The sequence below is a fragment of the Cataglyphis hispanica genome, chromosome 11 (assembly GCF_021464435.1).
Source record: "Cataglyphis hispanica isolate Lineage 1 chromosome 11, ULB_Chis1_1.0, whole genome shotgun sequence".
Taxonomy (NCBI): Eukaryota; Metazoa; Arthropoda; class Insecta; order Hymenoptera; family Formicidae; genus Cataglyphis; species Cataglyphis hispanica.
This window is the reverse complement of record NC_065964.1, coordinates 5,105,370-5,123,140: the sequence shown is the minus strand read 5'-3', so window position 1 is coordinate 5,123,140 and position 17,771 is coordinate 5,105,370. Positions and strand designations below refer to the sequence as shown.

At 42.4% G+C, this 17,771-nt stretch overlaps 2 protein-coding genes across 7 annotated transcripts in view; one reads left to right on the top strand and one right to left on the bottom strand.

Moving 5' to 3' along the window:
- Positions 1-17,771, bottom strand: part of LOC126852792 (uncharacterized) — a 194,915-nt gene that overhangs the window by 98,699 nt on the left and 78,445 nt on the right. The window lies entirely within an intron of this gene.
- Positions 1-17,771, top strand: part of LOC126852791 (uncharacterized) — a 147,550-nt gene that overhangs the window by 78,336 nt on the left and 51,443 nt on the right. The window contains exon 1 of one of the 6 annotated variants that reach the window (XM_050597959.1): positions 16,585-16,606. The exons of the other annotated variants lie outside the window; for them this stretch is intronic. The gene's annotated coding sequence lies outside the window, so the exon portion shown is untranslated. Of the gene's footprint in view, positions 1-16,584; positions 16,607-17,771 lie in introns of those variants that run through there. 6 annotated transcript variants of the gene reach the window in all.

Sequence of the window (17,771 nt, the reverse complement as noted above, 5' to 3'; positions counted from 1 at the left end):
TATATATTTTGCAAAAACCTTTCGCTGCCGGCGAAGAAATACACGTTGTATGAATATTTTTGGAGAATGTTTCTCCAATGTATACAAACACATTCGCGTACACAAACGACGGCGCGTGGGAGAACGCGATTAAGAATAGAATCAAGTCTGATCGCATGCGCATTAATTATTATCACCGATGATCAATGAGTGGAGTCGAGTTAGCAACGATGTTGCGTTAATGAGAATCGATGACAAATTATGACGTTGCGTTATCGTCCTCGACATTGCCCTGACACTGTATTATTATTATCCTAATATACCGTAATACCGTTAATTGCGATCTTTCTGCCCTCCCTCTACCCTCTCCAATTGTCGTTACGCGCGTGTAATTTGCAGGAAATGATTGTTTTTTAATGCGCTCTCTCTCTCTCTCTCTCTCTCTCACGTGCGCATAATTTTATCGTCGTTTTATTAACCCTCTGTACAACGTATCACATGTTTCGTACGTAAATATGCCGATAGTCGGAAACGTAAAACTGTATTATTCATTACGTTTTTGCAGTCGATTATATGCGCGATAACAACGGGTCAACAATTCGGCGGCATTGTCCGCGTGTTAAATTACAATCGCCATCGATACGAGCTCGACAACGAGCTCTCTTCGAGCTTCATGCATACACGTGATATTACGATCTACGATAATGTTATGCATCTTTAACATATTTGCTATCGACATATATATATATATATATATATATATATCTGTACGGACAATATAATGGTAATTATATACACTATGAGAGGAAAATGCAAAATTCGTATCAGCTTTGCACTCCATTAAATTTCTCGGAGCACGCATTAATGGTTTCACGCGCGCTTTTCTCTCTCATGAAAATCTCATGCGCGGCGCTAACGCGACATATTTTTGCGGTCGCGCCTTTGTTTATTATTTATGGTGGCGGCGGTGCGCGTCGTAATGCAACCGGCGAGCAAAGTCGCATTAAAGTCGATGCCTCGCATCGGCCGAAGCGCGGTCGACACTTATAGCCGGTAAGCTGCTATTTTTTTTCATCATCGACGCTTTCAACGGGAAACGCTTACGTCCTCTTCCATCTGACTTATCGTTCCTTTATCGGAAAAAATCAGGTTAAAACAAAATGTCGCGAGAGAAAAAGGAGGAGAAAGTGACTTCTGAGATGTCTATTTATTCTTTTCCTCGCGACGTTTGATTTTTATGTCGCGAAAAAATATCGTCTCGACAATATTTCATTTTAATCAATCGGCCAGCGTGTCTTAAACTCTCTAGCAATCGTTAAAGAAATTGAAGACAAAAGTCGCGTGAAAGAAGATTTTGATCTACGTTTAAATCTTTGGGATCTTATTGATGACCCGAAGAAATTTTCGCATTTTTTCTCGTGAAATTCTGCAATATTCATTAGGAATAAGAAAAACGACGTCGGTGTGGTTGGTCAAATCTGGATATGGCAAGTAGGTCATTGTGCGAAATTATACGTCGCAGATGTCACGAGAGGCTCGATTTCAACCATTTGCGCCGCGACGTATGCACGAGCTCATAGAATGAAATTAACATTGTTATAAGATCAACCACGTACTGCAACAATTGGCAATGTGTGCGTGTGTATGTCGCACAGTACATGCCGAGGGATTTGAGCACTGCGTTTCCGCAGCCGTCTTGCGTTTTCCGCAGCAACCCCCCAATCTGCCAGTGCCTGGCTTTGAGCAATTGCGGAGCCCCTCACGCACACAAGAGTATAAGACAGAAGTGCCAGACAGAGAATACATCAAACTGTAAAATGTGTTCAAGATAATGGATAAAAATATTTTCTACCATCAATTCACACGAAACGAGATGCGAATTGAGACGAATCTTCGATATCGATTTCTTGGACGGACCTGCTCCGTTTTAGCTGCCCCTCCTCCTTGAACACCGGACTTGGCTCTCATAGTCGATGAAACAGTGGTCGATTGTTCGCACGTTAATAGCCGTATTATCGCCGATGGTTATCGCGTAGTACGGGCGCGCGCGGACGCGATAACGATAACAATCGGCCGTATTGTAGTCGCGGGCGATTAAAAAGCGCATTACAAGCGGCGTTATTGCTGGAGGAGTTGTTATGACGATTTCATTACCGCGAAATCCTCGTCGAGCGTCGAGTTATGTTCGCGAGCCCGGGACGATGTCCGCGTTCACGTTCGCCTTTTATATTCGTCGGGCGTAAAACATCGCGTGTACAGTACGGTACGTTAACAGCGTCGAAACCCGCTATCCTTCTCCCTCCATAAGATACTCCATAGTCTATAGCTACCGTCCTGGTAATGAGTGGCGGGTATGTTCGCATAGTACGTTTGTAGAAATCGTGCATAATAAAACGTAGGGGAGTATCAACGATATTGCATTTTGCAGGAAAGCAAAGTCAATAATTATAAAACCGTAAACGAACAAAAATCGTGCGTACGTACATACGATAAGTATAATTTTTTTTTTCTCTCTTTTTTTTTTTTTTAATACATTAATTTGGCGATTTTATTCTTCAAAAAAGAGATTTAATGCAAAAGTCCGTCCGGATTTTACGTCGAGGAAACGTTGACGTCGCATTCGAGGAGCTCCAAGACTTTCGACGTACCATGTACCAGTTTCGCATGTACATGACAGAATAGGTATGCCAGAGGGCGGCGAAGGAACGGGTAATAAGCGCGCCGTAGTTCAGAAGGGCGGGGAGGGAGGAGGAGGAGGAGGGGAGGGGAGGGAGGGGAGAGAGGATGGGGGATGATAACTGCAGCGGCGGCCATTAACGCGGCCTCCATTGTACTAACGTTATGCACGCACGTACGTGTCCCGCGCTAAACAGCAAGGCGAATGAGCGAGGCGAATGAGCGAGCGAGCGAGCGAGCGAGCGCACACTGTATTTTCAGCGATAATTAATTTCACCCGTTCTTGGCGAATGAATGAACGGCCGAGCCGAGCCGAGCCGAGGCGAGTCGAGCCAGAAGAGTCAAGTCTCTCTAAATTTGCCCGCAATTTTCGCGACGACGACGACGACGACGATGACGACGCGACAGAATCGCGCCCGCAGACGTTTCGTTCACGCTCGGCTGGTCCCTTCCGGTCAGTTCTCTTTCCGTTTGTCTCTTGCCGAGGAGAGGTCGGCGCGAACAACGAGCCGCCCTCGGAAAAACAAACGCGCACACATATCGCGCCCCCGGAAAGTTTTTCTATATACGCGTCACGAACGCGGAATGACGTAATGCGTCGACGTAAATTCAGACATATCGTCGGCACCTGCCGCGCGAGGTGCCTCTCGCGCGCTCGCGAATATTTTTACGTTAGTTTAGCGCGCGTTAATTCGCCGGGACGAACGCCACGAGAAAGGCCGCGAGGCCGCGATGAAATCCAGCGGGACACCCAGCCGGCTCGTGACATGATGAAATAATAATGTATATGCGAAAAAAAACCAAAGAATAAAATATAATATATTAACAAAAAGCACGCAGTAATATATTTAACAAACTTTTGATATGTGTGTTTAACAGATGACAGTTTGTATTTTTTGGATCTTTGTACATCTATTTACACAAATAAATGTATATTTTTTGTTTTGTATATTTATTTCTTTTTATCTTGGAATAATTGTTCGCTATTTAAGAGTTCTTATATCGAACGCATTTTTTTTTTATTCATTTCAACGCATCTCTCGAGTATAAACGCGATGACAAATTGCAATTCCCAAGTCATAGTTTATTCATCTTGATTAGGGGTTGTCTATCTTTCTAGATCATAATCTCTAGCCGTGGTATAAGTAAGGAATGAAAATCTAATGAACCGCGTGTACATGTGGCGAACTCCGACCCTTAGCTTAACCGACCGTCCCGGCCGGCTTTTGCTCTCGAGAATGACCGACGACGATAAAACTTTTCGTCGCACAGAGTTGAAAGTGATGTTCGATTGGCGGACCAGCAGCTGCGGCTGCAAAGCGTCACTCTGTTCGCGTATAAAGATTTTTAGGAGCGAGAGGAGTAAAATTCACGTGCGTTTTAATACCTCATGACGAAAGTTAGAAACGCGTTTCCACTATGCGCGACACATTTTCTCAAAATTGGAAGATATTAAACGTCATTTCTTTCGAAAGCATACCGAAAAGTAACTGTCGGCCTCGCGTTTCATACAGACACACCTCTACGGGATCGGGGAATTTTATTCTCCGGCAGGATCGGCTTCCGATAAAGTTGTAAAAATCCGCGGTCACCGTTCGCGTGACTGCTTTCAATTTTTTTTTTTTTTTTCCGTAGCCATTCGCCGCAGCTACTCGAGAGTTTTAGTCTCGAGAGTGGCTCTCGACAAATAACGCTCCTTCGTATATAAACGCTATGGTTGTCCGAACGCATTCGTCGACAGATACTCGAATAACCAAAGCAAACGCCCAATTATATTGCAACATATTCTTATATTGAACATATTTGGTGGAAGGACGAAAAGGACTGAAAAGAATATTTAAATCAAGATTCTCGAGGTTCTTTTTGCGCCGTTTATACGAGGTAATCCGGGACATACGAGCATCGTATGTCATATAGATGCAGTAATAACGTCATTGTGATACGTCGCGGATAACGGCGATACGACTGGCAAATATTTTACGTGGATCCCGTACACACATAATTTCGTGGCCGATTACGATGTAATCTCGCGCGGTGCGGCCGTTCGGTAATAAAGCCCACGATGTGGTGTACTCTTTCTCGGTATGTAAAATAATGCGATACGATATATATATATATATATATATATATATATATATATATATATACATGTATGTACGTACGTATATAGACAGTGCAGCATGCCGCGATGGCGAAAATGGAGAGCTTTCGTGCACTCCGCGGCGGGAAGGAGGCGTGGGAGGGAGAGGGCGAAGGGAGGAGGGGAGGCTCAGGGCGCCGGGGCGAATTTATCGCGTTATTATTGTTATTCTTGTTATCGATTATCCTCGTACAATAAGCGCCGCTCCGTGGCTATGTATACCCGCCGGCATTCGTATCTATATACCTACCCGCGTAATGTAGTGTACGCGATACCGTGCCCTCCCCCTTCCCTCCCTCCTCCTCCTCCTCCTCCCCCTTCGACGTGCTACGCCGTGTCGTATGGAAATAAGGGAAATCCCGCGGAGAGAGGGTGCACACGCGAAAGGCGCACGTACCGACTTTGTACATAACGGCGCCGGTATGAGGCGACTGTGCGGGGAAAAGTGAAAATACAACATGTGATAAATAAGGGGTTTAATTGTAGGAAAGTCATTAGCGCGTGTGAATAATTTGTGTTTGCGCCGAGTAGCTCGGGGGTAACGACAATGAAAAACGACGTTTACTCTTGGCAAAAATTAATCAAGCAAAAATTGAGGAAAACTTTGCTAGACGCACATGTGCGTTGTCGGTCGCTCAAGCTCGTTTCTCTTCCGCGCTTCAACGTCGAAATCCTAAAGTAAATGAAAATAAAAGCGGAGCGCGTGCTACATATTACGAAGCTTCAAAGGGACGAGATTAAAGAACGAGAAATTTGCGCTATAAAAAAGAAGAGAAATAGAGAGGCTGCGCGCTGCCGGAGGTCTTATTATCGGCGCTAATTCTGAAATGTATTCTTCGCGTCATTTTAATTTCGTTTTCACGGTATTACAAAAAAGGGGGAGGCAGGATATACGCCCCCTTGTAATATTCTTTCCATTTCGTTATGTAACGCGGTTTCGTAATCTCTTGCATCAGCAAAAGGGGAGAAACATTCTCTTTTATTTTCTCACCAGCGGAATTTTTCCGACGTTACTCCAGCGGATTACACCGGGTTGTGTTCCTTTTATGCATTCTTTTTTTTTTTCTCGTTATCGTGAATCGTGTACGTTTCTATGCCGAAGAGATGAGGCTACGCAGAGAATGTCCTACGATACTTGATAGTTCGAAAAAAACGTAAGCCGTCATTTCCTGCCATAGCTTTTCGAATTTTAGTATTAATCTCATTTTTTTCCAAGCATATTATTGTATTATAAAACCCGCTTCGAGATCGAATTCTCGATCTCTCTTCATTTATTTGCAGCCGAAAACGTGTCCGTTTCCGAGGAGATTTCACGTTTTCCAGGATATCCCGTGGAGCTGAGCTACGCGCCTTTACGGTCGCGATAACACTTTTTTCGCGTGGCGGCCAGTAATTTGTCGCCAGGAGCTTGCGCAGTGGCGTGACCAGCGCCCAAATTTTGAGATTGAAGGGCTCGGAAGAAAAATGGAGCGCGATAAGAAAAGACCGCACGAGGTGACAGAGAGAGAGAGAGAGAGAGAGAGAGAGAGAACGCGCACGCTCGAATTTTCCTCCTGTTCCTTTTCTCCCGGGCTCGCGCGATACGCGACGTTACTCTTTCATTATATATTCCGTGCCAATCGCGTGTCTCGAGATAATGCGGTACATACGCACCGAGGGAACAGTGGGGCCGGAGGGTGAGGGGAGAGGGGAGAACTGACATTAATTCAGGGCTTGATGCGAGTTTAATCGTTCACGCGGCAAATGATAGCGCAATATCGGCGATTGCGGATAACGGCGGGGCACTCGATGAAAATTAATCGCGAGACAGCAAGGAACGAACATAAAACCTCTCCCGGCCACGCTACGTAAATTCCTCGATCTCTTCGTTCCACCCACGCGCTTCTACCGCGCAATATTCCCATATTCGGATCATGTATCCGTGTTGCTGCAATTAAATTATATGATCGACATAAACAATATCTGTTTTTTTTTTTTTTTTAAGCCACGATTTTAGTAAATTATTTTGTTACTAATGTCATCTGTGTGTATCGCATGTTATGTGTACAATATAACGGTCTACTGCTTATCGTGTTGCAAGTATCGGTGATTTCACCACAACGTGACAGACACGGACGGCGGTGATTAATTGCCGTTTCTTCGAAATGGGAAAGAAGAGGAGGGAGGGAGGGGGGGGGGAAGGAGGGGAAAGGAAATCGAAGGTTTTCCGCGAACAGAGAAATCCTTCGCTCTCTTCGCCCATGGAATTTCTCTCGTCGGACGCGCCACGCTCAATTTCCACGCACTCCATTCTTCTCGTCCGACGAGTATCCCCAATTTTCCCGACCACCCCACGGACCGCCCTTCACTTAACGCCACTTAAGAGAACGTTACATCAGCGATCGTAGCAGCGATCGTTACTTCGCGCTGCGCTGCACCGTTTCCCTACACGTCGTTGTTCCGATAACGGAGACCTCACCATCTCTTTCTCTCTCTCTCTCTCTCTCTCTCTCTCTCTCTCTCTTTCCCTCGGCACTCTCGTTCTCCGCCTCGCTCGTCATTATTTCGCCACAATACCGGTGCCGGGAGACGGGCGAGGAGGATAACCTTTGTTACGCGCGAAATGGAAAACGGTTGGACGATTTTTCAACGTCGATGCCTAGTCCGGTTCGGTTAAGGTCTCTCCGCAGGTGAACCGCCGGCGATCTTATCGATGACCAGTCCGATACGGATTTCCGGTACGACACCCGGTACGCGAGCAATGGATGTGTGTTATATATACGGATGTACAACTTTGCACAAACGTGTGCGCGCGTGTGTGTGTATGCGTGTGTGTGTGTGTGTGTGTGTGTGTGTGTGTGTGTGTGACGCGACGAATCCCGCCATGACACAGGAGCCAATATTTGTACGGGCGGTCGGCATCAGTTTCCCTCCCTCCCCCTTCTCCCCCGCCCCCACCCCCAGTTGTGGAGAATCCCCTGGAAAACGACCTCCTCGTATTTATCGTGCAAACGTCCGCCAATCTCGACGGAGCTCGGTCATCAATCTATAAACGCTCAACTTGAAAATTGGAGGAGCAAAACTTTTCAGGCCGACGACGATGGCTATCGCGGAGAGAAAGAAAGTCATCGGATGGCTGCAAAGACGTCGCTACATCCGGGATAATAGACGTCCAGCCTTCCACTCGGAAAAACTGTGTAACGGCAGTAGGATGGGAAGACGATATTTTCCGTAGGATTGAAATGACAACTTTTCTCTCGCCGCGAAACTGAAAGCGACAACCAACAATCGGGAGGTTATATATCGAAAATTGAGAGGGTTCTGCCGAGCCTTGGGCCGAAGATACTCGATTATAACTTGAGCGGATTCTGCGAGAACATTTTAATTCGAAACTCACCTCGAGACGTTTAATAGAGATTAAAATTTTCAAAGTTCGGGTCGATGGAGAAAATTTCTGTCGAGGATTTGTCTCTAAACTCGAGAGCTCGTTCGTTCTATCATCGTTATATCGATTCCAAGAGGTCTCAATTTTCAATCTCCGCTTTCGCCAAGAAGAAAGCGAGTGTTGCTGCCCGGCGACAGACGACCCTGCGGTGATACGAGAAGGGTTCTTCGCTATCATTCGCTCGTTACTTAGGATCTTTTCATTTTATGAGATTGCTCCGTCGAACGTTAATCCATTTTGCGCGACTTCTCTTCCCGGAGCGTCGTAAAAATCGTCCATTGTGCTCCCATGTTATACAGGAGATCGTCCGTTGTGATTCGGATATAGGGCTCGGTTCGACGTCCCTTTGTGCGAGCGTCGATTCTCCCGAAAGGGAAGAATTCATTGCGAGACGTATCCGTGAAATCGGATTTATATTGCAACTTTTGAGAAAAGTTTACGCGAAAGCGCCGGATTTACGTAGTCGAGGGAATCTTACGGGGATAGTACGCGCGATATCCTCGTGTAAGTTGGGATCTCGCTGTAACACGCCATCTTAATAGGGCAATTAGGATTGGGATTAATGGGATGACAGGGATTGGAAAGTCGGATGACTTTGTGGCATTACTATGCGTCTGCCTCGAGAATAATTTGCACATTCGGAGAATTTACATTCAGCATCGCAAGACTCAGAAATATATTCGATAAGAAAATATGTCGAAAAAATTTTATTTTATTTAGCGTAAAAATTAATCGAATTGAAGCACAGAGGTGCTAATTATGGGCGCGTTTACTCGAGAAGTATCTCGAGTAAAATTAGCATAAAAACATAAATACATGCGCGAGCGTGCATGGATGAAAATAATTTTTACTTTCTCCTTTTGACGCAAAGGAAACCGTTGATTTTCATTCGTTTCATAACTCGTGGCCTTAGGCTTTGAATGCGTGAAAAATTTCATGTGCAAATGACGGTAGCGTAATTATATAATATATCAGAGATGCGATTAAAATGTGCGCGATTTTTTAGTGCGTCGCTGAATATACTCGCGATTCGGTAATCCTCGCGAGAACGCACTTCTTTTATTCTTTTTCCCTTTTCTATTTAATTTCAGGATTTTTACCCCAAAATACTCTCTTCTCGTCCAGTTGATATATACTTATCGCATCACGCGAACTGTGACGTTTCATCATATTACATTAATGAAATGAGTAAAAAGTTATCCCCTTTATGCATTAAAATCATTTTCTGCATTACTCCCGTTGATACTTTTTTTTTTTTTTTATGGATTATATAAAATATTACCCGGCAACACGCGCGACGTGACGTTTGCACGCGTGCACTTCCTGGGGAGGGGAAAACAAAAGGCATGATTTAAATCTCTCCGTCGTATATAATCTGAATTACAAATATAAATTCGTTCAATTCACTCTATCCTTTTGAAAAAGAGTGACATATAATCGTCATGCGATTCGATAATATAACGTGACAAAGCATTGACATCACGTGACGTGAATGGGATATCTCTAGTTCAATCCTATTCTTCTTTTTTTTTTTTTTCCTCTTACACTATCCGCCCTCTTCCTTTTTCTCTTCCTTGTGCATTTCAGAGATTTTCGCGAAACACTTTGTCGGATAACACTGATGTTATTACACCCTAGCTACGATCGAGTGAGTGAAAAGGTGACGAGAGATAAAGGTCGACGCGTTGTAACGCCGTCAACGTCGCTCTTCGCAGCCGCCGTTGCCGTCGCCTCGTTTTTCTTTTTTTCCTTTTTTCGACGACGAGAAAAAAAAGTGAGTTACGTCGCGCCCATTTAGGACGACCCGGATAATTTGGCGCATCCGGGATTTATACATCTCTCTCATTCATGGAGACGGGCGCTCGTTAGGCGTATTACTCTCGTCAAACGGCACGATAAAAAGCGACGTCGCGATTGCCGCGATCGATTATCGGACAGATTATCGGACCATGCCGGTAGTTGTTTTGTAATCCGTAATTAGGTTTAAATAGTAACCGAGCGCCTCGCATCGATTGTTACGCACTTCTTCTCCTCCTCCTCCTTTTTCCTCCCCCCCCCTCCCCCTTTTTCCCTCACGTTTTCAATCCGACAATCGTTTCATTCACACGCCGAGAACGAGAAATCTCAAGAATTTAGAGGTGCCTGTAAATTGTTATGCAAAGTGAATCGATAGATGCATATTGACCATGTTGCTCGACGTTTTTATATTTTTCGTATATATCGCGGATATCGAGAATAAATAAGTGCGCCGCAAGCGAAGCAGATTTCATCTTTTCAAAAGCGCACGTGTGTAGAGGAATATATGGTGGAAAGCACATTGCAAGCAACGCGAAGCGGTAAATCTGGTCATCTCTTTCTCTCTCTCTCTCTCTCTCTCTCTCTCTCTCTCCGACTCTCTTGTAAAATCTAGTATTTTTCGAATATCGGATCCAAGAAATGCGTATTTCGAATCGACTAAGAATCTCAGCACGATAACGCGGATACGAAACTTGGAACTGTCTGCGAACTGCGCGAGTCGAAAAATCGAAGGATATCATCAATTCTTTCTCTCGACAATCAAATTTTGGTTAAAGTGAAGTCCGATCGAGATTGAAAAAGGCTGAAAAGTTAATCCGTTAAAAAAGCCATACATTTTCGATTTCTCTCGCGGTTTGAAAACTTTCGAAGCTTTCGACAGCATCGTCGAAGGAATATCGACTCGCCTCTTTCTGAAGCGTACGTAAATGACAGTTGACAGATTTACAGATACGCCGACCAATATCGCGCGTTACAGTCGACATCATTTGTTATACACTTGGCTTTGGCAATACATATATTATTATGATGTATACATATATATCGTTGCGTGTCTGCAATGTAAATTGTCAGGTATACGAAAGGAACATATGAGTTTCCTGGTGCTAATATGCGATTCAACGAGAATCTGTACGGTTGGAATTTCAACGAGCGAGCGACAGGGTCTTTATTAGAAATGGCGGATTCGCGCGCGCGATCGCAGATAAAAAGATCGTGTAAACACATCGTCGCTGATTCCCCCCCGCCAGTCTACCAACCAACACGCGGATTCTCGCGTAATATCGCGATCGGGAGTGATTAATGGCGGAGGCGCGCCGTTTAACCGCCGCTTTTACATTCTGACACGGGGTGGCAACGGGGTGAATCGCGGAAAGGAGGGGGAGGAAAGCAGGGGGTGGGATGGGTTTGGGGGGAAAGCGGGTAAGAATAATACGAGGTCTATAAAGGAAACGTAGAATGGTTGTACAGATAAAGCGCGCAGGAAATCAGCCACTACCACTACTACCTTTTCGCGCGAGAACGCATAATATTAGTGCTTTATTCGCAAATCCTTGCGCCGCGAGACGGTTTGGGCGGGTTAAAGGTAGATAACGTATATCACGCGAAAAATATAGTTACATTAACTGCAATTTATAATGGATTTTGCTGCCGCGAATTACTCATTGTTCCGCGAGAGAAGCATACGCCGTTCTTTCTCCTTTTCTCTCTCTCTCTCTCTCTCTCTTGTTCCCTCTCCGCTCCGCTACTTTGATTTATACTTCTGGTTTACCGGACTATTAACGCCGTGCAACACTGTTAATAATCGCCCCTCGCATTTCCCGGCAGAGACTCGCGACTCTTCCTTCGAAACGTCAGCAATTTCAGTTTCGATCGATGGGGGGGGGGGGAACGATAAGTGGAAAGTTCGCGTTTTTCAGCCCCGACATAGTTCCCGGCATTATTATTCCCCGTTTTATTATGCGGGGTATTCGAGGCATAATGGGATTGCGTCGAGTGAATTTCAGCGCGCCGAACGTCGATAGTTTTCAAGTTGCGAGCGATAAAAAAAGCTCGAAGATTTTTAGAAATTAATAATATATACGTGACTATATAATTGATTCATTCCTGAATGGAGTTTGTCCGGATGGCGATTAAGCACGAATAGCCAAACTGTTCAATGTTGAATGTATCGGAAATAAAGCCGCCAATAATCACATATGTATGGGATTATAATTTAATAATACGACTATTTTTGCGAAATCTCATGTCATATCACGCGACTAGCAGGTTTCGATTTTAAAATGAATTTAATGAGTTTAATTTTATTAATAACTAGTATATATATATATCATATCACGCATACAAGCGCTATGCAAAGGGACGAAAGGAACAAATCCGCTTTTCACGGTAATAATGGCACGTATCCTTTCGCTATCAAGCCGCGCGATATTGCAATTTCTTGCTTGGATCGTCGGCTAAAGCGTTCGCAACACATTTTCCTGCGCTGCGCCAGTTTTTTTTTTTCCCCCGGCACCATCTTTCGAGAAAAGCGGATTATTTCAATTTCTCGCTAGATCGTCAATTAGGAATTTTAAGCATGAGAAATATTAAAATCATAATTTTTTAATAAAATGTTTGGCAGATATTGGTCTGTACATATTATATAACCTGATATGAAAATATATAAAATATTCTTCTCCATTATTTTCAACAAGTAAAGTTTTAATGATTAATGAATGAGTTTGGAGAGTTTGGGTGTACGTTTAACAAAATTTTATAAAAAGTTTTCATATTTTTTAATACACTGAATAGTATTAATTATATAAATTAGGAATAAATTTACCAGAATATACGAGAGAAATGTTCATTCGTGAACTCCGATTCTTACACAAACTGCAGTAACTTAGTGAGATGTACTAGAGAGATAAATATATATATAACATAATAATCTCCGAATTTGGCGTTTAATACCGCTGCATCAGTCGAGCGGAGAGGAGAGGGCACAAGACAAAACGGTAAACTATCGTCTATTAAATTGCAGAACTTGGAGTCGTTAGAGCTTACGCGAGTTATGCTTTTGGAGGTAAGATCGCGATTTGTCGTAGAGAGGGCCTAGCTCGCTCGCTCGCTCGCTCGCGCTCCGGAGACGCTCGCGCCGCTTCGCGTTAATTAATTTGTTAATTAATTCCGAACTATAGAGCGCGCGGCAGTTGGATATTTCTAAAATTCACTTACGGCGCGCCGCGCGCGCAACCTTTAGTTACGAACTAATTTATTATAACGATGGTTTCCGGCTGGCAAAGATGAAAATGCCGTCGTCGCTCGCGTTAAAGCGCTCGCGAATTGAGATTCAACCTCTTCGAAAATCACGACGAACAAATCACCGGAAGTAATGAGTGTTCTTGCGCTGTGCGATACGCGACGGAAGTAAAGGCCGAGTGTGCAGGCTCTTCCTTTTCTTTTTATTCCTTGCTGTTTCCGTAAACAAAAATGGAGGCCCACAGCGTTATAGCGGGAGTCAGCTGCGGCTTAATTAAAAGCGGCGAGGATTATTTTTCTTATTAGCCCCTTAAGGACGGACATGCGCGCGCCACGAATATGCAATCTACGTTTCGTTGCATTTCCATCTCATGATTGCATGAAAAATGCATTGTAATTGCTGTATTTTATATCCGTAATATTTTGAAAGATGCAGAGGGAAAGAAGAGATATGTGTACACAAATCCGTAAACTGATAAAAATCTAAAAATTTTATTTATCTCCTTTATTTCTTAAGAGATATATTTGTGCGAAATTAAAAATCATTTAGCAGAACAAGAACGTATAAATATAACTTATATAAATTTAGGGAATTCAAAAGGATTTAGTTTTATTTTACATCTTGATATTTTTGTTAAAATTAAAATGAACACTGAGCTCTGAGCTCATATTTTGTCCAAAAATTTTAAGAGATTTATATGTATATGTGAGGTCGTGGTCTGATCTTTATTTCTGTGCAACTATCTCTGTCGCTTTGCCGGCGGAGAAACAGGTGTGCTTTGGGTCGCGAAAATAACGGACGGATATCTCGCGACACGAATGACCAAGCACGATAATAAGTAACGAATATAGGTCGGGAAAATTTCGGATAGAATGGCCCGACTAATTTCGGCATATTATCACCCCGACATTATCCGAACAATCACGGACTTTTGTGTAAGTGCAGCGTACCCGAAAAAGCAATTTGGCATGGCAAACGCTCGTTTCGTAAGTGATAATTTAATCAACGTATATAACGATAGAAGAAAATTAAATCAATTTCTTGTTTAATACATTTTTCATTCGATTAATTATTTTTCATAGATGTAATTGTCAAATAAAAATGTCGAAAAATTTATCGGAGCGTTTTAGAACAACGTACAAGTATATCGTATAAAATGCTAGATTTTTATATCTTTTTATATAACACGAGATCTAGTCGCAAAAGTATGTTATAAAAGCAAACGTTCGAAAATATATGCAATCGTATATTTCCAATGTGTTATTATAACTGCGGTATAAACGCGAGTCACGCCACTCGCGATTTTATCCTCTGCGAGCGTGAGCATAGACGCGTGAAGCGTCGCTCTTTTATGTAACTTTAACCTTCGTTTAAACGACGGGAAACGCAACGGCTGGATGGCGCGTCTAATCATACCTCGTCGTCGCTCGACGTTAATTCGATAATTGTGCTTACCAATTACCTGTTGCGTTGTGTGTAGCGGTGAATTTTTTAGCACACGATGCGACGTAGATAAATTTGCGTCAAAAATCGAACAAAATCGGTAACCGAATTGGAACGGGACTAGATAAAAATTATTTTGTTTTGCCGATTTCAAAGGTCTCAGTTGGTATTGTAAAATCGCAAACGTGTATTGGATGAATGCCAAAAAAACAGGAAAATTTAATTTTGGCAAAAGATCGAGACAAAGCGGTTATGAATTTAAATCCTTTATGAAATAAAACTTGGAATAGTCAGATAGACGGCAATACAAATGGAACAAGCCCCCACTTGTTGTCCACTTGTCAGTCAAAGGACGGTAGCTGGCCAAATGTATGGTTTTGCAAGAAAATGATATCAACCGCGCGAATTGTGTGTGTGTAACCGAAATTGGTAAAATAAAACTATTTTTATTCATCTGTCCGTTTGTATTTAAACGCGAGTTTTTATTTATCAAAAAATATCAGAGTATTCCCAGCTCACAGGGTGAGACTATATTGTGTATATTCTGTAAAATCTAAGTGAATGAAATTTTCATAGACTGAAATAGTTTTTAAAATAAACGTGCGAGAGATGAGAAAGGGATAAAGGTAAAATTTATTTTGCGAACAAAAAGAAGAAAGACTTTTCAAGGAAGAGATGACTTTGTTTCGGAAAACCAATAACCGAGCGAATTATATTCGTATCGGCTGATGGAATCAGGGCTTCGTGGGGCTCAGGGTAGTTTTCCGAATGAAATCCGTCAGCTGTCACGCTGTTGGTGATTAAAATATGACACAATACATCCATACATTTCATTTAATCCCGCGCGCTCCAGTGTCATATAACACTTTCCGTGTTTTTATCTCGTAAAATATCAATATACGTATATACAAGCAATGAAAGTATCGGGATGGACTCATGACATACTAAATCGGGAGAAAAAAAATTCGATTTTTCATTCCTTAGTCGAATATAGCTCGTACAAAAAAAAAAAAAAATAAAATATTTGCTCCGTAACGCAAGATTGCACAAGATTGTTGCAATTGCGATATCGAAGAGTTTACGAATTCCCATTTATTTATCAACGTAAATTTATTACACATAAACGTAATGTTATCGTAGGATATGCATTATCGATTATTAAGAAAATATACGCGCATACATAGAAAACATTTAGGTATGTTATCTTTATACATAATGTAAAATTTTTTTTATTTTCTTATGCTCGATTTTTTCCCGATACTGTAGGATCGATGCATAACAATAGCTCAATTTTTCGAATTCAACAAACTCTCTGCGCGAATCAACAAACAACTCTCGCCGCATCAGTCGTCAAACATCGTTCGTTTCGCTCGCGGAATCACTCGATCGTTTCCTCTACTCTAGTCTAGATTTAATTCGATTGGTTAGCATGTGTTTAGAGTGACGCGCGTATAAAACGTTAATAAATCCGACAGAAATCTTTTGGGATTCTGTCGGAAAGAGGGGATGTATATATATTCGCCCTCCCAGCCTCCTGCGCGCAACCAAGCAGCAGCGAGATTGGATTCGCGAAACAAAGGGCCTTTATAATATATGTATTGCGCGAGTTCTCAACTCTTGTGACAGTTCTCTGAATAATTTTCGAAGTATCTATCCCGCGCGCCGTTCGCGACTCAGACGTACAACGCCATATATAATCTCGCGTCTCACTATATATATATATAGATATATGTAGGTATACGCTTTCGTACACACTCTACACATCATACATATGTGTGAATGTATCTGAAATATTTAATCGTAGATTCGATTGGCCGCATGCGATTTCACCTGGCAATCCGGCTGGCGCGAGAGCGCTAAAACTCAAAGCTTCGGGGCTCTCATCCGACTTGAAGCTTTTATCCGCGACGTACGTATATATTTCTCTCCGGACACGCTGGAACTCGGCGTCGTATTTCTTTCGCCGAGCAGTTCGACGATAATATTTAATTTAATTCCGCAGCCCTCCCTGAGCGCGCGTGCGCGCGCGCGCGCATCGTAAAAATCTCTTTTATACATTTCTATAAAAAGAGTAAAAAAAAAAAAAATAGAATGGGAGATGAACGACCGTGGCGCGTATACCCGTATGATTTTCGCTTAATTGGCTACGCGGGTCGTTACAATTTTTCAGAGCGGTACGTGGACTCTTGCAGAATATATATGTGCATCAATGCGGCATATAGGTGACAAACAATGCGAAAAAGAGAGAAATGCGATAATTTTTCTCCTCTCTAAAAAGGTCAGCGTGTCTCTAATAAATCAAAGTCAATTAAAGCCGATTAAAGAATCATGTATTTCCTTCAAAAACTTGGACGTAAAGAATAATCTGTATAATATTATTATTATTATCTATCAATCACAATTAAATATTTAATGTAAATAATAAATATAACGCAATATTTCTACTTTATTATCTCTCGTATTTTTTTTTTTTTTTTTTTTTTCGATTCTATTTGGTAAATTCAAGAAGCGCAACAGACTGACAGTCATCCGGACATTTTTGATCATATCGCAAAGTTGCGATGTAATGTCGTTACGGGACATGTCATGTACAATGTATCGTACATCTTCGATACTTATTTGCCGGCAAACGCGATTGCATCCACACAGATAGGAATCACGTGCACGATTTTATCCGGTAATCGCGCGCACATCGAGCGTATAAACCTTCACACTTTTATCCGACCTTAACTTCTATATCCGCGGCGTAAAACCGGTCTCCCCTGCGGACATTCTAGCCGTATATGATGTTTGATTATTCGCCGCGATATCGACCGTTTGGAATTTTCACGACACAAAAAGGGTCTCGATGTCGCGTGATAAAAAGAGATAGAATTTTCAAGAATCACCTAATACTCAAAAATATAAACTCGATAATTTTTTTAACTATACCTAATCGATTTGTTACATATTTTCTTCTTGATATTGACAATGAAGAAATTTTGGTAGTCATTTTAAGCGTCAATTACTATAGCTAATTTAGATAAGAAAATTTTATTGCGGAATTAACTTTGAAACTATAATGAGATTTTGTA